This window comes from Dasypus novemcinctus, chromosome 6, assembly GCF_030445035.2.
Source record: "Dasypus novemcinctus isolate mDasNov1 chromosome 6, mDasNov1.1.hap2, whole genome shotgun sequence".
Taxonomy (NCBI): Eukaryota; Metazoa; Chordata; class Mammalia; order Cingulata; family Dasypodidae; genus Dasypus; species Dasypus novemcinctus.
In genome coordinates, this window is record NC_080678.1 from 45,621,355 (window position 1) to 45,647,748 (window position 26,394).

Genomic DNA, 26,394 nt, shown 5'->3' on the forward strand with positions numbered 1-26,394 from the left:
TGGCCCATGCGCAGTGCTGATGCGCGCAAGGAGTGCCCTACCACGCAGGGGTGTCCCCCGTGTAGGGGAGCCCCTTGTGCAAGGAGTGCGCCCTGTAAGGAGAGTGGCCTAGCGCAAAAGAAAGTGCAGCCTGCCCAGGAATGGTGCCACCCACACTTCCCGTGCCGCTGACAACAACAGAAACGGACAAAGAAACAAGACGCAGCAAATAGACAGAGAACAGACAACCAGGGGAGGGGGGGAATTAAATAAATAAATAAATCTTTAGGAAAAAAAAAAAGAAAGAAATGTAAAGCTCACAAATTTGACTTATGATATTTACTCTTTTGATATGGCTATTTTAAATTTTTTATTATTTTTTTTTATTTTATGTTAAAGATTTCTAAGATTTTTCTGGGACCAATGTTGTCTGTAATATGCAAGCTTGTTCTTGAAAATATTTTTATTAGTAATTAGAAACCAGTAAGGAATATTTGAGCAGTATAAATGCTGTTAAGCTTTAACTTAGCAGTTTAGATAGAAAAAATTTTAATATACATATGTTGGATTATTACTTTTTTAGGATACACTTAGACTTAAAATTCAGGAGTAGGCTAAAGGTTTATTTGTAAGAGGTGAGTAATTGCAGGATTGTTACATTGCAGGGTATCAAGAGAGACAGGATATTAGGGTTTCCATGGGATATGGGTAGGATTTTTGATTCGAACTGTTACTGGTTTGTGATGGGCAGCAGTGATAGGAACTTCAGTATTTTAGATTTCACTATTGACAAAGTTTGGTGGAAAAAGGGGGAGTAGATATGGGAATGAGCAGGTGAACAGATGACTTCTTAGTGGTACAGTAAAAGAGGGATTGTGAAACTATTCTATTGACCTTGAGTATTGAGATTGAGCAGTGAATTAAGGGTTTAGGGAGTTTGGGAAGGGCAGAGTAAGTGGGTTTTGTAATAAGAAAGGAAATTGGCTTATCTGCTACCATCAGAATTACCTGAGGTTCTGCTTTAGAGATGGATATGGGGCCCTGCATTGTTTCTGCATACCTTTAATCATCTGTTGCTGGTTCCAGAAGGTCTGGGAGATTGAAGCCAGGAGTTGGGTCGGACTGGGTAACTGATGCTCTTTTGCCTCGAGAGGCCTGGGGACCATTGGACTTTCAGTGAATTTCTTGCTTGCACAGCAGTCACAGTCTTGGAGGAGGTTGTGGGCTTGGGCACTGCTTGGTCCAGTGCCCAGGCTTTTTGCCTCTGAAGCATGGCCCTGGTGGATTTTTGTACTTGGCTGGAGTAGAGTGTCTGTTGGGAACTCTGAAGGGTGGAGAGTATACAACTAGGATTTTTCTAGGGGACTGCCATGGCTCTGACAGGGCTTTTGGCAGCATTTTTTTTATTTAAGGTATTTGCAAGGGTTTGGGTTGTGAACCAAATATTTTCTCTTTTTTTCAGGGATAGGTAGAAAAAATAATGTAGAGATTTTCAAAGAAAGATCCTAATTGGTTCTTTGTCTGCCTTAAATCTGAGAGTGAGAAAGGAACGTGTACTCTGACTGTTCTTTCAGCTCCCGGAGGGGTAAGAGAGGAGCTGGCATCTGTGTGGAGTTAGAAGCCTGTGTGCTGATGGAGGTGGAGGGCTGTGGTGCAGAAGGAAGGGGAAGTAGTCTCTGTAAGCACCTATGAGGAGAGGAGAATGGAAGGGGTAGAAGGCATCAGTGACGAGGGAAGAAAGAAGGGATGGAGGGTGTATTTCCATATAACGCTGGAGGATTATATAGAGGAGGTACCCGGGGGGCATGATTTGAGAGATCAAAATTTCAGAAGGGGTGAAAGTGATGAGGGGGAAGAGTTCTGAGAAGGTTTCTGGTGTAAAAGAAGAATTTGGTAGGAAGAACAGGATTGGCAGAGGGAGGGAAAGAAGGAAAAGGAATGCCTGAACATAAGGGATCTCTGACCATCTGCCAATGCACTGGATACAGTTACCTAAGTCTTGGAGAACTTGGAAATTGAAAGTGCTGTTTTCCAGCCATTGACACTCATTGTCCAATTTGTGTTGCAGCCACACAGAGGTCAAACAGAAAATGAGCCTTATATGTCTGATGTCTCCATCCGAGTTATAGAGTTTTAAGGTTATGAAGGAGACAGCCCAGAGTCACGGTTTTTGGGTGGGTCGAATTTGAATTCTCCATTTTAGGTGACTGAGACATGACTAGGGATCTTTCAGACAGGGGAGATTCTGAGTGAGATAGGCATCCCTGAACCAGTAAGATATCTTTAAGGAAACAGTAAACCACGCTAGGAGCCAGACATCTCCAGAGCCAAGGCGTTTCTTCCCATGAGGACGCAGGCCTTGTGTCTGCTGTGGCCCTTGGGAAATTGTTTCCTTCAATTCCTATCTTTCATAGTATTATTTTTATCAAGAAAAGGTGCTGGATTTTGTCAAATGTCTTTTCTGTGTCAATAGAGATGGTCTGGTCATTTTCTCCCTTTGATTTGTTAATGTGGTGAATTTTATCAATTGATTTTCTTGTGTTGGATCACATTTCCAAAACATGCATATTGTCATTGTGTATAATTTGTTTAATGTTTTGCTGGATTCAATTTGCAATTATTTTGCTTAGGATTTTTGCATATAAATTCATTAGAGAGTTTGGTCTAGAATTTTCTTTTCTTGTGGCATCTTTATCTAACATTGTTTGGTATTAAGTTGATGTTGGCCTCACAGAATGAGTTAGGCAATGTTCCCTCCTCTTCCATTTTTTTTGGAAGAGTTTGAGTAGGATTGGCATTAGTTATTTTAGGAATGATTAATCAAATTCACCTGTGAAGCAGTCTGGTCCTGTGATATTTTTTGTTAGGATGTTTTTGATGATTGATCCAATCTCTTTACTTGTGATTGATCTCATGAGGTCTTACATTCCTTCTATTATCATTGTAAGCTGTTCATGGGTTACTAGGAATTTGCCCATTTCACCTCAGTTGTCTTATTTGTCGGCATACAGTTGTTCATAGTTTTCTCATATGATCCTTTTTCTTTCCTGCAGGGTCAGGGTGATGTTCCCTCTCTTGATTCTGATTTTATTTGCATTGTCTCTCTTTTTATCTTTGTTAGTCTAGCTAAGAGTTTGTAAATTTTATTAATCTTCTCAAACAACCAGGTTTTCTTTTGTTGTCTTTTTTTTTTTTTTTAACATTCTCAATTTTATTTTTTCCTGTTTTAATCTTGGTTATTTCTTCTCTTCTTTGGGATTAGGGGATTAGTTTGCTGTTCTTTCTCTAGTTCCTCAAGGTGTTCAGTTAAGCCTTTATTTTACCTCTTTCTTCTTTTTATAATAAGCATAACTGTTTAAGAATATACATTTATTAGAGAAGTTGTGAACTTATAGAGCAATCATACACAATGTGCAGGATTCCCCATATAACATCCCTACATCAGCATATTACATTCTACATTGTTGTGGAACATTTGTTGCAGATTAAAAGAAAACATCTTCAGACCTTATCACTAAAAATATACAAACTGTAGGAGTCTGTGGCATACAGTTGGTATATTTTTTCCATATCCCCCTATTAACAAGATACCTTCTTTGATATTGATGCAATAATATTACAATATTGCTATTAACTATAGTCAATAAGTTGCAATAATTATTTTTCCCATGCATCTCCATATTCTTACCACCTTATAATAATGATATACATGTGTTCTAGTTCATAGAAGAACATTCTTATATTTGTACTATTAAACACAATCCTAATCCACTCCCAGGTTCCCTATGTTATTCAGTCCCTAGATTATTCTCTAGCTTACTTGCAATTGACACTTACATCCCTAAACCTTTCAGCCACAATTCCATTTATAAACCTGTCTTAGATATACTCACTAAAATGTGTTATCATCAACTCTATCCATTTTCATGTTTACAGTCAAGAGAACTAAAAATTCTACATATGTTAAGCATAGTATCCCTCCTCAGTCTACATCATATCTTCTAGTAACCTATACCTTAGGGTTGTTATAGGGGGAGGAGTGGGGAAAGGGAGTTGGGGAGTATATGGGACCTCATATTTTTTTTAATGTAGCAGTAAAAAAATAAATAAGACAAAAAAAAAAGTCCAGGTGTAGGCTTATTTCTCTCAGCATAATGTCCTTAAGGTTCATCCATGCTATCATTATATGTCCCAATTTCATTTCTTCTAGTAGCAGGATAGTATTCCACTGTAAGTATACACCACATTTGTTTATCCATTTCATTAGTTGATGGACACTTGGGTTGTTTCCACCTTTTGGCAATTGTGAATTATGCCACTATGAACATTGGTGTGCAAAGGTCTGTTCACATCACTGTTTTCAGTTCTTCTAGATATATTGCAAGTCGAGGGATTGCCAGATCATTCAACAGTTCTATATTTAGCTACCTGAGAAACATCGGTGTGCAAACATCTTTTAATTCTCAGCTTTCAAGTCTTTGGTTGTATACCTAGCAGTCGCATTGATGAGTCATATGGTCATACTATGCTTAACTTGCTGAGGAATTGCCAAATCACTTTACAGAGTGGCTGTACATTTCATATCTTCTCCAACAACAAACCAGTCTTCCTATTTCTAGACATCCTCTCCAATGCTTTTTACTCTCTGTTTATAAATAGTAGACATTTTAGTGAGTGTTTAATGGTTTTCATTGTGGTTTTGATTTACATTCTCCTACGGCTAATGATGGTGAGCATCTTTTCATGTGATTATTGGCCACATTTATATCTTCTTTGGAGAAATGTTTTGCAAGTCTTCTCCTTATTTTAAAATTAGGTCATTTTTCTTTGTGATCTTGAATTGTAGCAGATACTAACACAAACAAACATGCACACATATGTAATTATTGAAACCCTTATTGGATATGTGGCTTTGAAATACTTTCTCCCGTTCTGTAGGACATTTTCTGTATCCATAATGAAGTCCTTTGAAGCACAAATGTTTTAAATTTTGATGGTCCCACAGATGTATTTTTTCTTTTGTTGTTCATGCTTTTGACATAAAATAAAAGAAATTATTGCCTAACACAGTTCTTGAAGATGCTCTGGTATGTTTTCTCTGAGATGTTTTATAATTCTCGTTCTTATATTTAGGTCATTGACCCATTTATATATATTTTTGTATATGGTATGAGGTGAGGGTCCCCCTTCATGCCTTTGAGTATGTAGATCTAGTTTTCCAAGCTCCATTTCTGTGATAGGGACAAGAAAAAACAGGTTTGTTGTTGTTGTTGTTGTTGTTTCCACACCTGCTTTCTGTTGCCTTCTGCTGGCTATTTGAGAAGCAACACCTCTTTGAATTTCCATATTAAGAGGACAGTCTCTTTTCAAAATGCCAGAAGCAAGTGTCAGGAGAGCAAAGCCAACAAGAGCAATGGCTGAGCTGGGGATGAAGCCCAGGCATATGCCCTTTCCCCGCCTGCATAGTTTCCAGGTATTTCTGTGATATTTCATAGAAATACCCCAGAAAGGGCTGGCTAAACAACAGGACCTTATCTCACAGTTTTGGATATCAGGAACCCCAAATCACTCACTGGCAGACCATGCTTTCTCCTGGCGTCTGTGGTGTTCTGGTGGGGACTGGCCTACAGTCCTGCTGTCCCTTGGTTTGTAGAGGCAGCTCTGTCTGTGGTGCATGGTGATCTGTCTCTGCACCTCCTCTCATTCCCTTCTACTCCTGCTCAGTTCTCTCCCTATAAAAACTCCAGCCATCATGGATTATGGCCCACCCTTACTCATTTGGACTCACCTTAACTGATAACATATTCAAGGATCCTATTTACAAAGGAGTTCACATCCATAGGACTGAGAGTTAGGACTAGAACATGTCTTTTTTGAGGGACTTCTATCCCCAAAACCTCCCTTTGACCTCTCCAGCAGTGCACCTTCACCATGTTCTTCCATGATGCAGAGGGTCAGTGAGGGAGGACTTGACACTGTGTCAGCCACACTCCTCCTAGACAGAGTTCCTGACAGGATAAGTAGGTACTGGTCCCAGTAATACCACCTGCTCATGTCCACCATGCACTAAGCTTCTCAGTCACCCTGGCAACTCTTGTGACCATGTTCCAGGTCCTAGGACCACTGGGAAGTCCAGACAGTGAAAGAGGATGACCTGCCAGAGGCATGATCCTGAGGAAGATGGACTGCTCTGCCCTTAGGGCAGAAACAACTGGATCAGGGGGAATGATGGACATGAAGGTGACAGGAACTAGAAGAGAGCATGTACATCTCAGGCAGGTTTGAAGAGGGAATCCAACAATCCTGCAGAAGATGCTTTCTACCAGAATCTGCTCATGTGTGTTCTGTAAAGGTGCAGTAACAGGCCTAGATATAGTGTATAGGGGAGATGCAGTTTAATCCTGTGTCCCCCAGCTACATCCACATGTATTCCCATCCATCTCTGACCCTTTGCTATTCTCACTGGATTGTCACATAGATACAGAAAGTCTCATTCCTCATGATGCTACTTCATTTCTGGGAACCACTGGTTGTTTGGCCCATTCATTTTCCACAACAGGAATGTTCACTCGAGAGTACCTGCCAAGTACCAGGTACTAGTGTTACCCTCTAAACACACTGCTGCTCTCCCAGAAACACTGAAAAGCAGTTGCTAGTGTTGCATCAAATACAGACAGGGAACCTAAGGCTTAGCGACTCTCAGATGGTCTCTAATCACTAGGACCTACTACAAACACTGACAAAGCTGATAGTGAATGTGTAGTGGTATAGATACGAGTACGACTGTGATAGCTGCTGAGGTCTGAAGGGTTTGGGGTTCTGGACTAGCCTCCAGATCACACAGCCTGACCTGTTTGTACAGTGAGACTGACCTGGGCCTCACATTCAAGTTCTCCTTCTTACTGGAAGCTTCAGCAATGCTCTCTTCTACCACATTCCCCCACATGTCCACATGTAAAGTTTGGAAATGGATGGTGGATCATAGCACAACATTCTGAGTGTAATTAACAGCAGTGAATTACATATGTGAATTATACATGTGAATGTAGTTAAAAGGTGGTATTTTAGGTCCTATAAATGTTATTAGAATAAAAGCTAAAAGAGAAAGCCTAGGAATGTACAACATAAGGAACCCTATTTTAAATGATGGACTATAGTTAATAGGACAATTATGAAAACATTCTTTCATGAATTATAACAAAGGTAACTTCAAAAATGGAAGGTGTTAATAATAGGGTGGTATATAGGGAAATACACCTTAAAATAAACTATGGATAACAGTTAATAGTACAGTGATACTATTCTTTCATCAATTGTAACAAAAGTGCCATAGTAATGCAATATGTTAATAATGAGGGAGGGCGGTATATGGGAAAGCTGTATTTTCCACATAATTTTTTTCTGTAAAAATACTTTAAGTAGGAGAAGGAAAAAGATGATAATGGTTCAAATTTTTTTAAATGTTTGAATATCTATATTTTGGAAATAACACGATGCTAATGATTTTCATCCCAAAGCATCCAATTACCACTACACTTACGTTCTGCCTATAACAAAGTGATGAAAACAGAAAGAGTATAAAGACTGGTGATACCTTGAAGAGATATTATTCTCTTGTTGGGGAAAGAAGACTAACATCCAAAACACATGATTAGCAGTGTGGAAACATATAACAATACTTTAATCTAAGTAAATAAACAGGAAGTATTTAAAATAGTTCAAATCTTCCTTTAGCGTTGATAGTAACACCAAAGTGGGTATATGAACTCTCATAGCTCAATGCTCATTTCTCCCCATGGCTGATCTTCTCAATATGTCCCCACAGGCAGGAACTGCTCCTTGACACACTTTTTATCACCTTCAAACCCAAATCTCCAGTGACCCTCTGCAGCATTTTTCCATGAGATCTTGTCAGACCAATTATCTTCTATCCACTCCTGGTGCCCCCATTAATAGGACGAGCATGTCCTCTTTGTCTGTGTTTTCTTTTTCTCTTTCATTTCTTACTTTATTATGTACAAATGAAGAAACATTCTGAACAGCCCCAGCAAAAATAACACATTTTTTTAGAACACACAGAACACTGGATGCCTGTGAATTGACTCACTCTATTTTTCCCCCTATGTTTCACAGTGATAGAGAAATAACTCAATATTAGATAAATTATTAAGGCATGTGGTAAGCTATATGATATTACAGACCATGGAGAATAGCAGATAAACTTGTGCAGTGAAATGCAGGACACAGTCCTTAATGGTGGTGGGATTCCCCTTGGATCTTCAGGGCATGGGAGATGTAGACAGGGGAGGTCAGAGAAGTTATTCGCCATAAAAGGAGGGAGGTGAATGATGCCCCAGAGGAGGGCACCTGTAGGTGATGGCACAGCAGCAGGCAGATGGCTTGCCCCTTCTTCAAGCAGGAATGAAGCAAAGTTGTACGAGGGTGGGACAGAGGCAAACCCAATCTCAGCTGGAGTAGTGTCGATGTCCTTTGGGTCAACCAGAGACTTCAGGGTAAATTTCTGCAAAATGGTTGTCAGGAATAAAAACAGCTCCATGCAGGCCAGTCCCTCACCCACACAAATTCGTTTTCCTGGAAATCATAAACACAGGGACAGATAATTCTTAAAAACTGTTTCTAAACTACTACAGAACACTCAGTAACTGTTTGATGAATGATTTTCTTGATAGGTGAATTGAAGACATGATATCTGGAAGGATGGTTGGATAGATAAGTGGACAGCAGGATGGAGACATTTGCTGTCCACCTTTGCTGTCCACCTAATATCTCTGTTTACATATCTATCCTTATAAAATGTGCATTCCTTGAAGGCAGTCCTTATCGTCTTGGTTCCACATTGCCAGATCCAAAGCAAGCACCAAAAACCATAGAAAAACTTAACACAATTCTATATCCAGAAATTCAGAATATTCTGCAGGAGTGGAGACCCACTATCCAATATGAAGTGTCATGAATAAAGGAATAGCAAGGTGCTCTGCAATCTATGATGGTATCCTGACAAATCCCAAGGGTTCCTTGACCTCACAGTTACTTGGCAAGCAGTTCTGAATGTTTCCATCTAAAGCAAATATTCTGCTCCTTTCCTTGTGTCTATTACTTTTGTCATCATGCCTTGACCTCTTTTCTTTCCTTGCTCCCTGCCCCTTGAAACCACTGAAGTATCATTTCTTTTATTCCAGTGTGCTTATTCCATTTTATACTTCATTGTTGGACATGTGTGAGCAAGTAGCAGGCAACTTTCCCTCTTGGCCCTTAGTGAAGCCTTTGTTTTCTTCTCTCAGAGAACTGGTCATATTTGATTAAAATGATCTGTCCACTCATCTCCTTCCCTAAGTGAAGTGTGAGCTCCTTGAAAGCCTATTCTATTTTCATGCATACTTACATCTGCAAGCTCATCAAAGGGGTGAGAGGCACTGACAGAAAATACACAGGAAAAAGCTGTTGCATTTGTGATACCTTTTTCAGGGTTTAGGCATCTAGGTGAGTTTCCTCTTCTAGGGGGAGCTGTTTTGTAACTCAGTCTGGAGGCAAAATTCAACCAACCTGTACTCTAGATTCATCGTTTGGCAGAATTGGGTCAGCTCCCCTAAAGTCCCACTAATCTCACCCAAAAATGTGGACATGGCCTGCAGTGAGAACATAACTGGGCATGACTGGTGCTGTCATGACCATGCACAAAAAGTAGTTCTACCAACCCCAGGGTGAACAATGTGAAAGCTCCAACTGATCCCCAATAATTATATTGTCCCTTGAAGTACACCAGTTTCTTTTACCTGCTGAGAAAGCCACTCTTCTTAAAGTCAATGATGGTTGTGCCCTAGAATGGAGAGATTCATAAACTGAATTTAAAACAATTTATGGTGCTGGGGGAATTGTAGGAAATCACTTAGTCTAACTTTGTTGATGTATAGATGAAGGAAACCCAGGTCTAAAGAAAGGAAATGACATTTACAGGAAGACAAACCATGTAATAAGCAGGGATCAGTTTAAGGCAAGTGGCACTGATCTTGCTAAAATAACCTCAAATGCATTTGAGATACTGAGTACTTGAGTAGTTGAGTGCCAAACCTTCTGAATTCTCTACTCTATGTATAACCAAGCTGGACCAAGCAGCACCTGCTCTATTTCATCACTTCAGTTTTACACATCTCATATGTGAATTAAGTTTAAAATAGAAGTTTCTGCTGGTTCCTGAAAAGTCAGAAGTATCTGATATCTGTTCATAGAACTTTAAAAATACAGTCCCATCTAATTAAAAATGGCTTTTTCTGGGATAACAACAAGACCAGTAAAAAGTGTTGAATGTTAATAATGCAATTTGCTTTCTTAATTTAAAGAATTTGGAAGAGCTTTCTTTGCAGATGAATACAAGCTAAGTAGGGGTAGAAAAATTAGAAATATCATTTTGCAATAACTCAGATAAGGACTAACAATTCAGGCAAGGTCATTGATTAGTGGTAAATCTGTTGGGTATATGATTTGATAACAGGTTATTCACACTGTATTAAAGTACCTACCACAGATTGTTATTAATTACATGTGAAAAACATCAAATGTGCAGTGGGGGAACCTGGCAGATACTCCTTAGGAAGTGAGTAATGTAGCATCACCAATAATGGGATAATCTGATACTATGTACTCCCACCTTCCTGCTGTAGGCATCACTTGTTTAGTGTTCTTGCTCAAAGCACATCACTGGAAGCTAATCTCATGAAATATATGATACAAAATCAGCATAAGAAACATGTTATATATCAGTTGACTGGAGTCTTCAAAAAGTCAATGTTCTGAAGAAGACAAACTTGCAAAAAGCAAAGGAATCTCAAGATAAAAGAATCAATAAAATAAAACCAATTTATTTATTAATATATAAAATAAAATAAATTTAAAAAAAAGAAGAATAGACTATAGTTTCCTAGGGGACAGGGTCATGTTAAGGAATAAGGGGTTAATGATTAAATTGTACAGAGATTCTATTTAGGTTGATTGTAAAGTTTTTATAATGAATGGTGGCAATGAGAGTCTAACATGATGAATGTAATTAATAGCACTGAATTATACATGTGAATGTGGTTAAAAGGGGAAATTTTAGGAGGAGGCGGGGTAACATGGTGTCCAAGTGAATGTACCTTTGTCATCTCTGCTGCAAAAAACCAGTCGACTAGGGACAGAATTCTGCCCCAGTGAGCTATTTGGGAATGGACAAAGTAGGAGGTTTCTGGACATCTGGAGAGAGTATGACAAAAGGAGTGCTTGCTCAAGGTAAAACTGCAGGGTTCTGGCACTTGAGCCAGAAGCTGTGATAAGGCAAAACCCTTCCCCTAGGGCTACTAGCCACAGCATTCCATGAACACTGCCAGTTGCACGACAGTGTTCCTGAACCTCTTGATCCTCAAACACATGAACCCTGAACCTGCGTTCCCTGAATGTCATGTTGCCCAAATCCTGTGTTCCCCATAACCTGCAAATCCTGAACCCATGTTCCCTGAGCCCACATTCCCCCAAGCCTGCATTCCCTGAATCCAGCACTTCCCAAACTCTGGCCTTCCCATAGCTTGCCATTCTCAGACAAATACCAAGAGTGGGACAGTTCTGGTGAGGAGTACAGAGGGATCTGAGGAGTGCAGGTTCAACTGTCTGGTCCTCCTTTCTTGAGGAGTTGCTAGGAAGAGAGGATAGGTGAATCTGCTGAGAGAGCACTATTTACCTAAACACCCTGGGACATAGAAAATTGGCCTGGGAGAAGATGGAGTACTTTAATATAGAAGGTGGAGTCTGGCAATTAATTAGACCAGTGCAGCACACCTAAGGGAGGGGAACAGTAGGATGTGCTTGGTAGGCTTCCAATAGGAACACACTCTTAACAAATAACAGCAGGTGGTGGGGGCAAGATGGCGGCTGAGTGAACATCCCTGTTAGAGTCTTCTGCAGGGAATCGGCTGGGCGGCGTTGGAGACTCTTTGGGACCGGATTGTTTCGGGATTTTTGCTGGTCCGGAGGTGTCTGGACATCGATTTGGAGGGAAGGTAACAGAGAGGATTCGTCTGTGAAATATACACGGAGATCCCAGCTACCTGTAGAGGATTCCCTTCTTGGGTAGGCGTGCGGTCACCCCTCAGGCTGAAGTGTGGTTTGCTGGCCTGGCGGGGGAGCAGCCGCGGCAGGCCAAGCCGCTGCCCCCATAATAGGGTGGCTGGTCGGACTCACCGCCACCCCTGAAGGAAGCTCGGCATGGGCGCAGAGTGCCCTCGGGTCTCCCCTTCTCGGCAGCCATGCTTCCACGGCCGCCCCTCCTCCCAGATGGCGCCACCCGATGCCTTGTGGGGCGGCACCCTTCTTCTTCCTTCTCCCTGCGCAGGCGCAGGGCAGAAAATTCCAGTCTGCCCTTTTCCCCTCCCCCGACAGCAGCAACAGCCAGGTGTGGGCGGAAAAATCCAGCCCGCCCTTTTCCCTTCCCCCGACAGCAGCAATAGCCAGGTGTGGGCGGAAAAATCCAGTCTGCCCTCCACCCCAGCAACAGCAGCCACCAATCCCTAAAACCCTGCCCCTTCCCCCAGCAACAGCGACAGCCAATCCCTAACCACCACCCCTCCCCCGTCCAGTACCGCCCACTGACCTTTCACCGGCAACCAATCAGAACAGGGCGTGGCTTCGACCAATCAGCCTTCCCCAGCCCCTATAAAACTGTTGCCTCTCCCTCAGTAAAGTGGACTTGCGTGTTTACCTTGTCTCCGCGGTAGTTCTTCTGCCGTGCGCCCTCCAGTCCTGGGAGCCCCCGACAAGGGCCTGGCCTCCCTTGTCCCCAGTTCGTCGCCTGCTTCTCCGGGCGACCCCTTCGTCGCCGGCTTCGCTGGGCGACCCCGTCAGCCGAACCGCGCAACCCCTTGTGAGACCGATCCCTCGTCTGCTGCCGGACCGACCCCTCGTCCCAAGTGGGACCGACCCCTCATCCCAAGCGGGACCGACCCCTCGTCCAGAGCTGGACCGACCCCTCGTCCGCAGCCAGACCTCATGCTCTACCGACTGAGCAAGCCGGACAGCAGTTGGCGCCCAACGTGGGGCAAAGCAACCCCACCACAGCACAACGTGGGGCAAAGCAACCCCACCACAGCACAACGTGGGGCAAGGCAACCCCACCACAGCCTCACTCCATAACCTGGCGGCTCCCCCCCCTCCTCTCTTCTCACCTTGGGACTTCTCTCGTGCAACATTGCTGCTACCTGAGCCTTGGCTACCTCATATGATCCACGGCGGTCTGGGAGAATCGCTGGATGGCTTTCTCCTTCCATGTCGGGGGTTTATACCGACCCGCTATGATTAAGAGGAGCCTTGGATTTCTTGGGAGCGCGCGCTTGCACGTCTGAAGTAATCCTACCACAGCCCTACGCCCTCCTCTCTTCTCACCTTGGGACTTCTCTCGTGCAACATTGCTGCTACCTGAGCCTTGGCTACCTCATACGATCCACGGCGGTCTGGGAGAATCGCTGGATGGCTTTCTCCTTCCATGTCGGGGGCTTATACCGACCCGCTATGATTAAGAGGAGCCTTGGATTTCTCGGGAGCACGCGCTTGCACGTCTGAAGTAACCCTACCATAGCCCTACGCTCTCCTCTCTTCTCACCCCTATCTTTTCGCTCTGCATTGCTGCTCCTGAACCTTGGCGACCTCATACGATCCACGGCGGTCTGGGAGAATCGCTGGATGGCTTTCTCCTTCCATGTCGGGGGCTTATACCGACCCGCTATGATTAAGAGGCGCCAATAAAACTCTCAGGAGCACGTGCCTGAGCACCTCCACCCCTGCCTTCACCTCTGCCTCCTCCCTTCTGCGCTTGCTCCCCTTTGCCTTGCTCCACTACTCGTCGTCCCGCCCTCCCCTCGTCGGGGCCTTCTCTTGGGCCCGCGACCACCGTCGGAGCCCCACCGGCTCCGACCCCTCGTCTCACCGCGCACCTCGGCTCCCATCGCCGCGCTCTCAAGGTAAGGGCCCCTTTTCTTATCGGCTCCAAAAGGCCATTAGCAATGGGTAACATCCTATCTGCTAAGCAAGCCCCACAAGTTCGGGCCCTCGCCGGTCTCCTAGACACTCACCGGTGTAAGATCTCTTTCAAACAGCTTATAATCTATGATATGCTATATAAAAAAGGATTTAAAAGCAGCTATACCAAGAAAGTAAGAGTTATGAGTCAACTGTAAATAAATTATATATTTCTGTTAATGTGTTGTAATTGTTCTGTGTTTGTCTGTCTGTTCGTTCAATGTCAACGTATATTGTGATACCTCCGGATGGTAAATATAAATTACTAGAAATCTTTAAAAGAGCTCTATTCAAATGGCCAAAAATTAAATAAGCGCTTATATTAATACTTAAGTTTATTATATTAATACATAAGTTTAAATGTTAATAAGATATCTACAATTTTAAAAAAAAAATTGTAAGTCTTAATTAACAAAATTAACTGTACATCTTCATAAAAAGTTGTTCTTGCCTAGATTAAAATGAATAACTTATTTTTCTTCACAGGATAATATAAAGAATGTAAAACTTATATGAATATTAAAAAAGGTTAAAAGTTTGTAAAAATGCTAACTGAAATGTAATAAGTTTTGCAAAAAGACGTATTTTGTCCTAAAATAGGATGGCTAATTTTTCATAAACTCTTGAAACTTAATTTGCATGCGGCAAGTGTAAAAAGTATTGTGATAACTTTACGTAAGGGAATGTGTTCTGTAAAGATAAAATTTATCTTCAATAGTCTATATGGTTATAAATAATAATAAAAGGTTTAATAAAGCATTGTTTACATTAAGGTATTAAATGGCTAATTCCAAAAGGTCATTCTTAAATATATATATAAAACTGAATTGATGATAATGATAATAAAAGGTAATTTTATAACAGGAAAGATTAACAGCAACCAAGCTTCCCTACCAACTTGCTTGTAGGAAACGGTTTCTAATATTGCATGCTACTAAGTATTTAAAGAAAAGTTATTTTTGAGGAAACAGAAGATGGTTTTGTCTTTGCAGCCATTGTCTATTTAGCAACACCCCTCGCTATTGGCCTAGCCACTGTTGCGCCGGACGATTGGAACCTTAAACAAAGACTCCTCCTCACTGTCATCTTCCTATCTATCGTTACTATATTTACTGCCCTCATTCTCCTTCGTTTATAAAGCAGTCTCCTACAAACCACAAAGCTTCTGTCTTAAACATACCATTCTCAACCCTATCCTCTAAATGATCTTCTCACTTCCCCCACAGCCTTTAATACTCTATTTCTTTCTCATAACCTTTGCTTTCTTGATAATATTTTCCGCCATCTGTCTAGCCACTACCACCCCAGAAGATTGTAACCACGGCCCCCCATGCCGCCATCGCTCTCAAGCAGCACCAGGCCCGCAAAACGGCCCACAACCCGCTTTCCCCGGCCTGCAGCCTGCTTTCTAGCATCTAATAACGTTTCTGCTTTTGCCTCCCCATACTTCTGCGGAGCTTCCTCCTGTCTCAACCTCACTCCTCTTCTCAGCCATCCGAAGCGTCCCTTCTCGTCCCCCGCCCCCCTCCTTTTTTGCTTGAACCCCCATTACATTGCAGATTGGGCCGCCCCATGTCAGCCCGCCCCATTAACATCGGCCTCTCTCGCGCCCGTGAAGACTTTGGCCTTCTTATTGTCCTCGCCTACGTCTCCACCACTCCCGATGCTGCCGCCACCACCGTCGCTGGTGCCCTGACGCGACTTGTCCTCACCGCTGCGATCCTCCAGACCATCACACAGTCTGCATCTACCGCTCTTCGCCGCCAAGAAGAGATGAACTACCTGTAACGCGCTGTCATCCTGGACTTTTAACAAGCAGATGGACCTTATAGCCACCGAGATCAACAAGAATTGGACATTGGCTACCCTTGCTTGCAATGGCAAGATACTGCCCCCCAAATTGTACATTTGTATCCCCGTCATACTCACCTCCCTCTTCAGCCCCGCTTCCCTCATTGCTTACTGCCTCTTGGGCCTCAGCTACTTGTTGCTGCTGCCATCCTGGTGCTTATTTGAAAAGAAGGGGGAAATGCGGTCACCCCTCAGGCTGAAGTGTGGTTTGCTGGCCTGGCGGGGGAGCAGCCGCGGCAGGCCAAGCCGCTGCCCCCATAATAGGGTGGCTGGTCGGACTCACCGCCACCCCTGAAGGAAGCTCGGCATGGGCGCAGAGTGCCCTCGGGTCTCCCCTTCTCGGCAGCCATGCTTCCACGGCCGCCCCTCCTCCCAGATGGCGCCACCCGATGCCTTGTGGGGCGGCACCCTTCTTCTTCCTTCTCCCTGCGCAGGCGCAGGGCAGAAAATTCCAGTCTGCCCTTTTCCCCTCCCCCGACAGCAGCAACAGCCAGGTGTGGGCGGAAAAATCCAGCCCGCCCTTTTCCCTTCCCCCGACAGCAGCAATAGCCAGGTGTGGGCGGAAAAATCCAGTCTGCCCTCCACCCCAGCAACAGCAGCCACCAATCCCTAAAACCCTGCCCCTTCCCCCAGCAACAGCGACAGCCAATCCCTAACCACCACCCCTCCCCCGTCCAGTACCGCCCACTGACCTTTCACCGGCAACCAATCAGAACAGGGCGTGGCTTCGACCAATCAGCCTTCCCCAGCCCCTATAAAACTGTTGCCTCTCCCTCAGTAAAGTGGACTTGCGTGTTTACCTTGTCTCCGCGGTAGTTCTTCTGCCGTGCGCCCTCCAGTCCTGGGAGCCCCCGACAAGGGCCTGGCCTCCCTTGTCCCCAGTTCGTCGCCTGCTTCTCCGGGCGACCCCTTCGTCGCCGGCTTCGCTGGGCGACCCCGTCAGCCGAACCGCGCAACCCCTTGTGAGACCGATCCCTCGTCTGCTGCCGGACCGACCCCTCGTCCCAAGTGGGACCGACCCCTCATCCCAAGCGGGACCGACCCCTCGTCCAGAGCTGGACCGACCCCTCGTCCGCAGCCAGACCCCACCTCTACCGACCGAGCAAGCCGCCGCATAGGCGGAGACGAGGCATCTAGCCCCGCTCGGTGGGGCTGAGCCAGGCCGGGCCGGGCCGCGGTAGCATTTGGAGCCGGGCGGGGCCGGTGCAGGCCCCGGCTGCGGGCCGCGGTAGCGCTTGGAGCCGGGCGGGGCCGGTGCAGGCCCCGGCGGCGGGCCGCGGTAGCGCTTGGAGCCGGGCGGGGCCGGTGCAGGCCCCGGCGGCGGGCCGCGGCAGCGCTTGGAGCCGGGCGGGGCCGGTGCAGGCCCCGGCTGCGGGCCGCGGCAGCGCTTGGAGCCGGGCGGGGCCGGTGCAGGCCCCGGCTGCGGGCCGCGGCAGCGCTTGGAGCCGGGCGGGGCCGGTGCAGGCCCCGGCTGCGGGCCGCGGCAGCGCTTGGAGCCGGGCGGGGCCGGTGCAGGCCCCGGCTGCGGGCCGCGGCAGCGCTTGGAGCCGGGCGGGGCCGGTGCAGGCCCCGGCTGCGGGCCGCGGCAGCGCTTGGAGCCGGGCGGGGCCGGTGCAGGCCCCGGCTGCGGGCCGCGGCAGCGCTTGGAGCCGGGCGGGGCCGGTGCAGGCCCCGGCTGCGGGCCGCGGTAGCGTTTGGAGCCGGGCGGGCCCGGGTCAGGCCCCGGCTGCGGGCCGCGGTAGCGTTTGGAGCCGGGCGGGCCCGGGTCAGGCCGCGGCGGGTACGGAGCCGGGCAGGGCCGGTCCAGGCCGCGGTGGCGGGAGGTGGACGCCGGAGCCGGCTGGGCCGCTGTAGCGAGCGGAGCTGGGCGGAGCCAGGCCAGGCCAAGGCGGCGTGAGGAGCCGGGCAGAGCCGGTCCAAGCCTCCGCGGCGGGCGGAGCCGGGCCTGCGGAGGGGTTTCTGTTTTTTTTGTTGTTGTTGTTTGTTTGTTTCTTTGTTTTTTGTTTTGTTTTTTTTCTTAATTTTACTTAATTTTTTTTTTTTTTTTTTTTTTTTTTTTTGAGCATCTGCAGTACTGGGGAGTTCGTGGGCCCTGGGCAGCCTATTGGGGGTTTGTGGGAAGGGAGGTGCTTGCAGACCCATTTGGGCAGACAGACGGGGGGGTTTTAGGGCAAAGCGGGGGGAAGTTGTTGTTTTAGATAGTGTTGCAATTGTGACACGTGTGTACCTGTATCTCTCTTCTCCCTATCCGTTCCCCACCGTTTGCCCATCCTCTTTTTCTTTCTTCCTTTCTTCTTGCCTTTCTTTTTTCTTTATTATAATTAGTTTGTTTTTTTTTTTTTCTTTTTCGGTTTTCTCTTTCCCTCTTGTCCCTCATCTTCCACTTATTTTTACTTTAATTCAAGTATACAATAGGTGCTACAGGGAACACCTCACATTTGCTGGGTTTTCCCATCCTCCACTGCCTCATTTCTGTGTGAACTGATTTAGGCTACCTACACTATCCCCCTTCCCCTGCATCTTGATATCCACTATCATCTACTGTCTCTCCTATATTCCACCCCCCACCTCCTGTTCTTTGATCCACAAAGTGTCTAACTCTTAATTTCTAATACCTTTGTTCTGTTTTCTGTCTATTATCCACTCTTGAAACTATTACCTTTCTTTTCTTTTTCCCTCTCTCAAGAAAACAATAGCTGTGTAGTTCATACCATATTCCTCCCAAATTCAGTCATCAACTTCATAAAAGGTACTCTACCTACAGCTATAACTCTATACAATCTACATGAATCTAACCTCCATCCTTCCAGATCTCATATTCCTGCTTTATTAACATACATCACCAATACAACTTTACACTTTTCCCTTGCTTACACAATTGCCTTTCCCCAACACTAATACTTTCCTCTAAAGTGAACTTAACCAACAACAAGTAACTAGAATAAGAAGAAAAAAGTGACAAAGAGAAGATATAACACCTGTGCAAAAATAACAACTAATTAACCTCCAAGAGCAGACAAAGAAGCTAAGGAACTGATTAAATTCGTCAAAATAAAGAGATGACCAGAAAGCAACAAAAATCTACGAACCAAACCAATAATCAGGAAAACATGGCTGAATCCAATCAACAAACCAATAATCACGAAGGGGAGCAAAACTTGGCACAAGCAATGAAAGATCTCAGAACATTTATCACCGACAAATTTGATGCAGTAATGAAAGAGGTTAACAACATGAAGACATCACTTGGAGGGGAAATTGCAGACATACACAAAAACATAACAGATATGATGGGAATGAACACCACAGTTCAAGAAATCAAAAATACACTTGCAGCAAATATCAGCAGACTAGAAGAGACAGAGCAGAGAATTAGTGATGTGGAAGACAGTACATCAGAAATCAAACAGATAGTAGAAGGGGTCAATAAGAAGATAGAAAAAATCCAATTAGGATTTAGAGACCTGAATGACAATGCAAAACGCTCAAACATACGTATTATAGGCATTCCAGAAGGTGAAGAGAAGGGAAAGGGGTCAGAAAGAGTGTTGCAGGAAATAATGGCTGAAAACTTCCCAAATCTACTGAAAGAGACAGATGTACATATCCAAGAAGCACAGCGCACTCCACAAGTCATAAACCCCAACAGGCCCACCCCAAGACATATACTTGTCAAATTATCCAATGCTCAAGACAAAGAGAAAATCCTAAAAGCAGCAAGAGAAAAGAAAACCATCACAGACAAGGGAAGCTCAATTAGATTAAGTGCTGATTTCTCTTCTGAAACCATGGAGGCAAGAAGACAGTGGTATGATATAGTCAAGGTACTAAAGGAAAAAAATTTCCAACCAAGAATACTCTATCCAGCTAAACTAGCATTCAAACATGATGGAGAGTTCAAAATATTCGCAGACAAACAGAAACTGAAAGAGTATACCAACAAGAAACCTCCCCTTCAAGAAATTCTAAAGGGAGTGCTGCAGGAAGAAAGGAAAAAACAGGAAAGGCAAAGTTGGAGGAGAGTATAAGACCAACGACAACAACAAAAAAGACAAAAAAAAATATACAAACAAAATATGACAAACACAAATCCAATCAAAGTATGGCTAACACAAATAATTCCTTGATAGTAATAACACTGAATGTCAACGGATTAAACTCACCTATCAAAAGATTCAGACTGGGACATTGGATAAGGAAATATGACCCATCCATATGCTGTCTACAAGAGACACATCTTAGACCCAGAGACGCATGGAGATTGAAAGTGAAAGGCTGGAAAACAATCATACAAGCTAACAATAACCAAAAAAAGGCAGGAGTAGCTATATTAATATCAGACAAAATAGACTTTAAATGTGAAACAATTGTGAGAGACAAAGAAGGATACTACATTTTAGTCAAAGGGAAAATCTGTCAAGAAGATCGAACAATCATAAATATCTATGCCCCTAACAAGGGTGCCTCTAAATACGTCAGGCAAACGCTGGAAAAACTAAGTGAAAGAATAGATACATCTACAATTATAGTGGGGGATTTTAATATACCACTATCAACTCTGGACAGAACATCTCAAAAGAGAATCACCAAAGAAACAAAACATCTGAATAGTATATTAGAGGAGCTCGATCTAATAGACATATATAGATCGCTACACCCAAACACAGCAGGATATACATTTTTCTCAAGCGCACATGGATCATTCTCCAAGATAGATCATATGCTAGGCCACAAAGAAAGGCTGAACGAATTCAGAAAGATTGAAATCATACAAAACATTATCTCTGACCACAGTGGAGTCAAGCTGGAGATTTGCAAGGGAAAGAAGCCCAGATTTCACACCACGATTTGGAAATTAAACAACACACTCTTAGAAAAACAGTGGGTCAAAGAGGAAATCTCAAAAGAAATCAATGACTACCTTGAAACAAATGATAATGATAACACAACATACCAAAATTTATGGGATGCAGCAAAAGCAGTACTGAGAGGGAAGTTTATAGCCATAAATTCATATATCAAAAAAGAAGAAAGAGCAAAAATTGAAGAACTAACTGCACATTTGAAGGAATTAGAAAAACAACAACAAAGTAACCCAACAGGAAGAAGAAGGAAGGAAATAACAAAGATAAGAGCAGAACTAAATGAAATAGAAAATAAGAAAGCACTTGAACAGATAAACAAGACCAAGAGCTGGTTTTTTGAGAAGATTAACAAAATTGACAAACCTTTAGCAACACTAACAAAGAAAAAAAGAGAGAAGATGCAAATACACAAAATAAGAAATGAGAAAGGCGACATCACCACTGACCCCACAGAAATAAAGACTATCATAAGAGGATATTTTGAAAAACTATATTCCAACAAAAATGACAATCTAGAGGAAATGGACAAATTCCTAGAAACACATAAGCAGCCCATATTGACAAAAGAAGAAATTGATGATCTTAACAAACCAATCACAAGCAGAGAGATAGAATCAGTTATTAAAAATCTCCCAACTAAGAAGAGCCCAGGGCCAGATGGCTTCACAGGTGAATTCTATAAAACATTCCGGAAAGAACTGACACCAATCCTGCTGAAACTATTCCAAACCATCGAAACAGAAAGAACATTACCCAACTCCTTCTATGATGCCAACATTACCCTAGTACCAAAGCCAAACAAAGACATCACAAGAAAGGAAAATTACAGACCAATTTCTCTAATGAACCTAGACGCAAAAATACTTAACAAAATACTTGCTAATCGTATTCAACAACACATTAAACGAATTATACACCACGACCAAGTGGGATTCATCCCAGGTATGCAAGGATGGTTCAACATAAGAAAATCAATCAACGTAATACACCATATAAACAGATTGAAGGAAAAAAATCACATGATTATATCTATTGATGCAGAAAAAGCATTTGACAAAATACAGCACCCTTTCTTGATAAAAACACTCCAAATGATTGGAATACAAGGAAATTTTTTGAATATGATAAAGAGTATATATGAAAAACCTAAAGCCAATATTGTTTACAATGGAGAAATCCTAGACTCCTTCCCTCTAAACTCAGGAACAAGACAAGGATGCCCACTGTCGCCGCTCCTATTTAACATTGTCTTAGAAGTACTTGCTCGAGCACTGAGGCAAGAACCAGAAATAAAAGGCATTCAAATTGGAAAGGAAGAAGTCAAAATTTCATTATTTGCAGATGACATGATCCTATACATAGAAAACCCTGAGAGATCTACAACGAAGATTCTAGAACTCATAAATGAGTTTAGTAAAGTCGCAGGTTATAAGATCAATGCGCAAAAATCAGTAGCATTTCTGTACACCAATAATGAGCAAGATCAGGAGGAAATCAAGAAACAAATACCATTCACAATAGTAAATAAAAAAATCAAATACTTAGGAATAAATTTAACTAAAGAGGTAAAGAACTTATACACTGAGAACTATACAAGATTGTTCAAGGAAATCAAAGAAGACCTAAATAAATGGAAGACTATTCCTTGTTCATGGATAGGAAGACTGAACATTATTAAGATGTCTATCCTACCAAAATTGATCTACACATTCAATGCAATCCCAATAAAAATCAATGCAGCCTTCTTTAAGGAACTAGAAAAACTAACTATGAAATTTATTTGGAAAGGAAAGAGACCCCGAATAGCCAAAGACATACTGAAAAAGAAAAACGAAATTGGAGGAATCACACTACCTGACTTCAAAACATACTATAAAGCTACGGTGGTGAAAACAGCATGGTATTGGCATAAGGAGAGACATATAGAACAATGGAATCGAATTGAAAGCTCTGATATAGAACCTCACATATACAACCACATAATATTCGATAAAGCCACCAAACCCTCTCAACTGGGAGAGAGTGGCCTATTCAACAAATGGTGTCTGGAGAACTGGATAGCCATATGTAGAAGAATGAAAGAGGATTACCATCTCACACCTTATACAAAGATCAACTCAAGATGGATCAAAGACCTAAATATAAGAGCCAAGACCATAAAAACCTTAGAAAGCAGTGTAGGGAAACATCTACAGGACCTTGTAATAGGTAATGGATTTATGAATATCTCACCAAAAGCACGAGCAGCAAAAGAACTAATAGATAAATGGGACTTCCTCAAAATTAAAGCCTTCTGCACCTCAAAGGAGTTTGTCAAGAAAGTAAAAAGGGAGCCCACACAGTGGGAGAAAATATTTGGCAATCATATATCTGATAAGAAACTTATAACTTGCATATATAAAGAACTCCTACATCTTGAAAATAAAAAGATAAACAATCCATTTAAAAAATGGGAAAAAGACTTAAACAGACACTTCTCCGAAGAAGAAATACAAATGGCAAGAAAGCACATGAAAAAATGTTCCAAATCTCTAGCTATCAGGGAAATGCAAATCAAAACCACAATGAGATACCATCTTACACCCATAAGATTGGCAGCTATGAAAAAAACAGAAGAATACAAGTGCTGGAGAGGATGTGAAGGAAGGGGAACACTCATCCACTGCTGGTGGGAATGCAGAAGGATCCAACCATTCTGGAGGACAGTATGGCGGTTTCTCAAAAAACTAGCCATAGATTTGCCATATGACCCTGCAATACCACTGCTGGGTATATACCCAGCAGAACTGAAAACAAGGACACAAACCGATATATGTACACCAATGTTCATAGCAGCATTGTTCACTATTGCCAAAAGTTTGAATCAACCCAAATGCCCATCAACAGACGAGTGGATCAATAAAATGTGGTATATACACACAATGGAATACTACTCGGCTGTAAGAACAAACACACTACAAACACATGTGATAACATGGATGAATCTTGAGAACCTTATGTTGAGTGAAGCAACCCAGACATTGAAGGACAAATACTACATGACCTCAATGATATGAAATAAACAAGCTGCCCTAGATAGCAAGAGACTGAACGATAGGCTTGCAGGAAATCGGAGGGTGGAGGAAGGATATGAGCCGATGTCTGCAGGGGTGGAATTTAAGACGAGATGGTGGTAAGTATGAACACAAAGAAGAGATAAAAGGGGGGCAAGGGGTTGCCTTTGCTTGGGGCTTTGCGGGTTTGAGGGTGGCTGGGGAGGGACGGGTGGGTAACGTTGCCCAAAAGTGGGGGGAGGTAGGGGTAGCATATGAACCAGGAGAGGGTCAGGTGTTGGTGGAGAGTAAAATGCCGAGAAAATCATATCAAAATATAATAAAGAGGGTTACCTGTTTAGAATGCTCGGAGGGGAGGGTCTGATGCAGGACAGGCTCCTGGGGAATGTCTAAATGCTCATTCTGCCAGAGTGGGTGACACCATGGGGTAGAAACCCAAGTAGTGAGAGTGGGGGTGGACCCACATCCTGGGGAGGACTAATGCCATCCAATAGAGGGAACTGTATCCCTCGAGAGAAAGGGTGGCTCCCAGGGCATTGGGGCAGTTGAGCAAGTTAGGCCCTGAACACTATTCCATCTATCTCTGGAAGTGGCTCCTCAGGAAACGGAGGTTGGCTATCACTGAGGGCACCAAGGTGGAAGGGAAAATGGACGTTAAATGTGTGGAACCAAAGTAAATGGGGGGTAAGAGAGGAGTTTCTTGAGAGTACACAAGGATGGATATAAAACATGTAATATTACACCATAACATATAGGAGATGATAGACTGATAATGTAAACCATAATGTAAAACATAGGATAACTAAAAATGTAAAGAACTGTGTATCCTAAAGTATGCACCATAATGTAAACACAGATGTCACCTTGTTAGAAAGCTAATGTCTCAGACTCTGTACATCACTTTAAGTAAATATGATATGAATAGGGCGTAAGAGTATCACTGTGGAAGGGAAAAGGTTTTCTGGTGGATGTGTGGGAGTGCTGTATATTATATATATACATTGCTGTGGTCTAGGACTCCTGTGAAGAAAAGCTGAATAATTAGGGGGGGGGGGGGGGAAAAAAGAAAAAAATAGGATGTGGAATTTTTTCAAGTCAACATTCTTTATCTAAGTTCTTTATCTAACTTTATCCAAGTTCTTTATCTATCCTTTAAACTCATCGCTATATGCCATTCCCTAGTAAGGGACCATGACATTATATTGGGCTTCAAATTTCGGGGAGTTCTGGATCACAGAGTGTTTCAACAATGGCAATGGAGGGATACTGGTATGGGATACCAATGACAGGTGATATATGACTGACAGGGAGCTGTACAGAACATATGTCCAGGGTGCATGGTAATGTTTGGATATACTCATAGTGGCAACAATTAAAAACCACAGTAGGGGGGGTACTGGGTTCCTGGCCAGTGGTGCTCTGTCGTGGTCCCTAGGGGAGCAGCGACAGTCTCCCAGGTACAGTGGTGGGGACCGGGAGGGAGTGAGGGTTCAACAGTGAGCCCCTGATACTAATGACTATGCTTGTGAGCTGATAAACCCAAAATAATAACAAGGCCTAGAGCAACTTTGTGCCTGGGAATTTCCTTCTGTCAGCCTTCATGTTACTCAAATGTGGCCAGTCTCGAAGCCAAACTCAGCATGTAAATGCAATGCCTTCCCCCCAGCGTGGGACATGACACCCGGGGATGAGCCTCCCTGGCAACGAGGGACCACTATCAACTACCAACTGATGATGCAACTGGAAAATGACCTTATACGGAAGGTTCAATGCGGATCAGCAGAATATCCATGTCTACATAAAATACCATGACTTTAAAATGCTGTTTGACCTAAAGTAAGGGGGAAATGGAAAGGAGAAATGAGTTTATATGGCTACGAGTTTCTAAAAAAGAGTCTGGAGGCTGGCAGAAGGTTTGCCCTCATGCACAACTGAGCAGAGTCAGAGAGACAGATAAAGCAGATACAACCCCCAGATATTGGTTCCTTTGAGGGCTAAAGAGACCCATGGGAGTTATGGTCATGGCCGATGGGGTTAACTACCAGGGCAGATGGCCCCTCTTTGGAAATGGTGTTTATGTGTGATGAATCTGGACTCAGATGGGATCTCCCTTCATAAGACTTTCATGCTAATGTGCTGGAGGTGCAGTTAATGTTGGGGTTTAAGATATATTTAGGGGATTTGAATCTCTGGACTGACAATGTGATAGCCAGATCCTGAGCCTCAACAGACTCCAGCACCTACAATCTGATTTATTGGACTTACCACACTCAGCTAAGATGGAGGTGAAGAAGGACAACCACCACACCATGGAGCCTAGAGTGATTACAACTGAAAATGGGAGGATTGCATCCAGCATCCAGGTGGAATCTGAGCCTCCTCTTGACATAAAGGTGCAATGGACACAACCAAACCAGTGTCCACATAGAAGAGGTGGCATTGGATTGGGAAAAGTGGACATAATGGACAAAGGGTATGGGGAAAGGCAGGAAGAGATGAGAGGTGGAGGCGTCTTCGGGACATGGAGCTGCCCTGGATGGTGCTTCAGAGGTAATCACCGGACATTGTAAATCCTCACAGGGCCTACA

General features: G+C 43.6%; 1 long non-coding RNA gene and 1 pseudogene across 1 annotated transcript; both read right to left on the bottom strand.

Moving 5' to 3' along the window:
- LOC101432570 (cytochrome P450 2C19-like) overlaps window positions 1-26,394 on the bottom strand; it is a 256,387-nt pseudogene that overhangs the window by 122,067 nt on the left and 107,926 nt on the right.
- Window positions 7,631-12,055, bottom strand: LOC131278721 (uncharacterized). Its single transcript, XR_009186130.2, has 2 exons — window positions 9,774-12,055; window positions 7,631-8,571 (listed from the first exon to the last, which is right to left on the bottom strand). It is a non-coding gene; the product is annotated as an uncharacterized lncRNA (long non-coding RNA).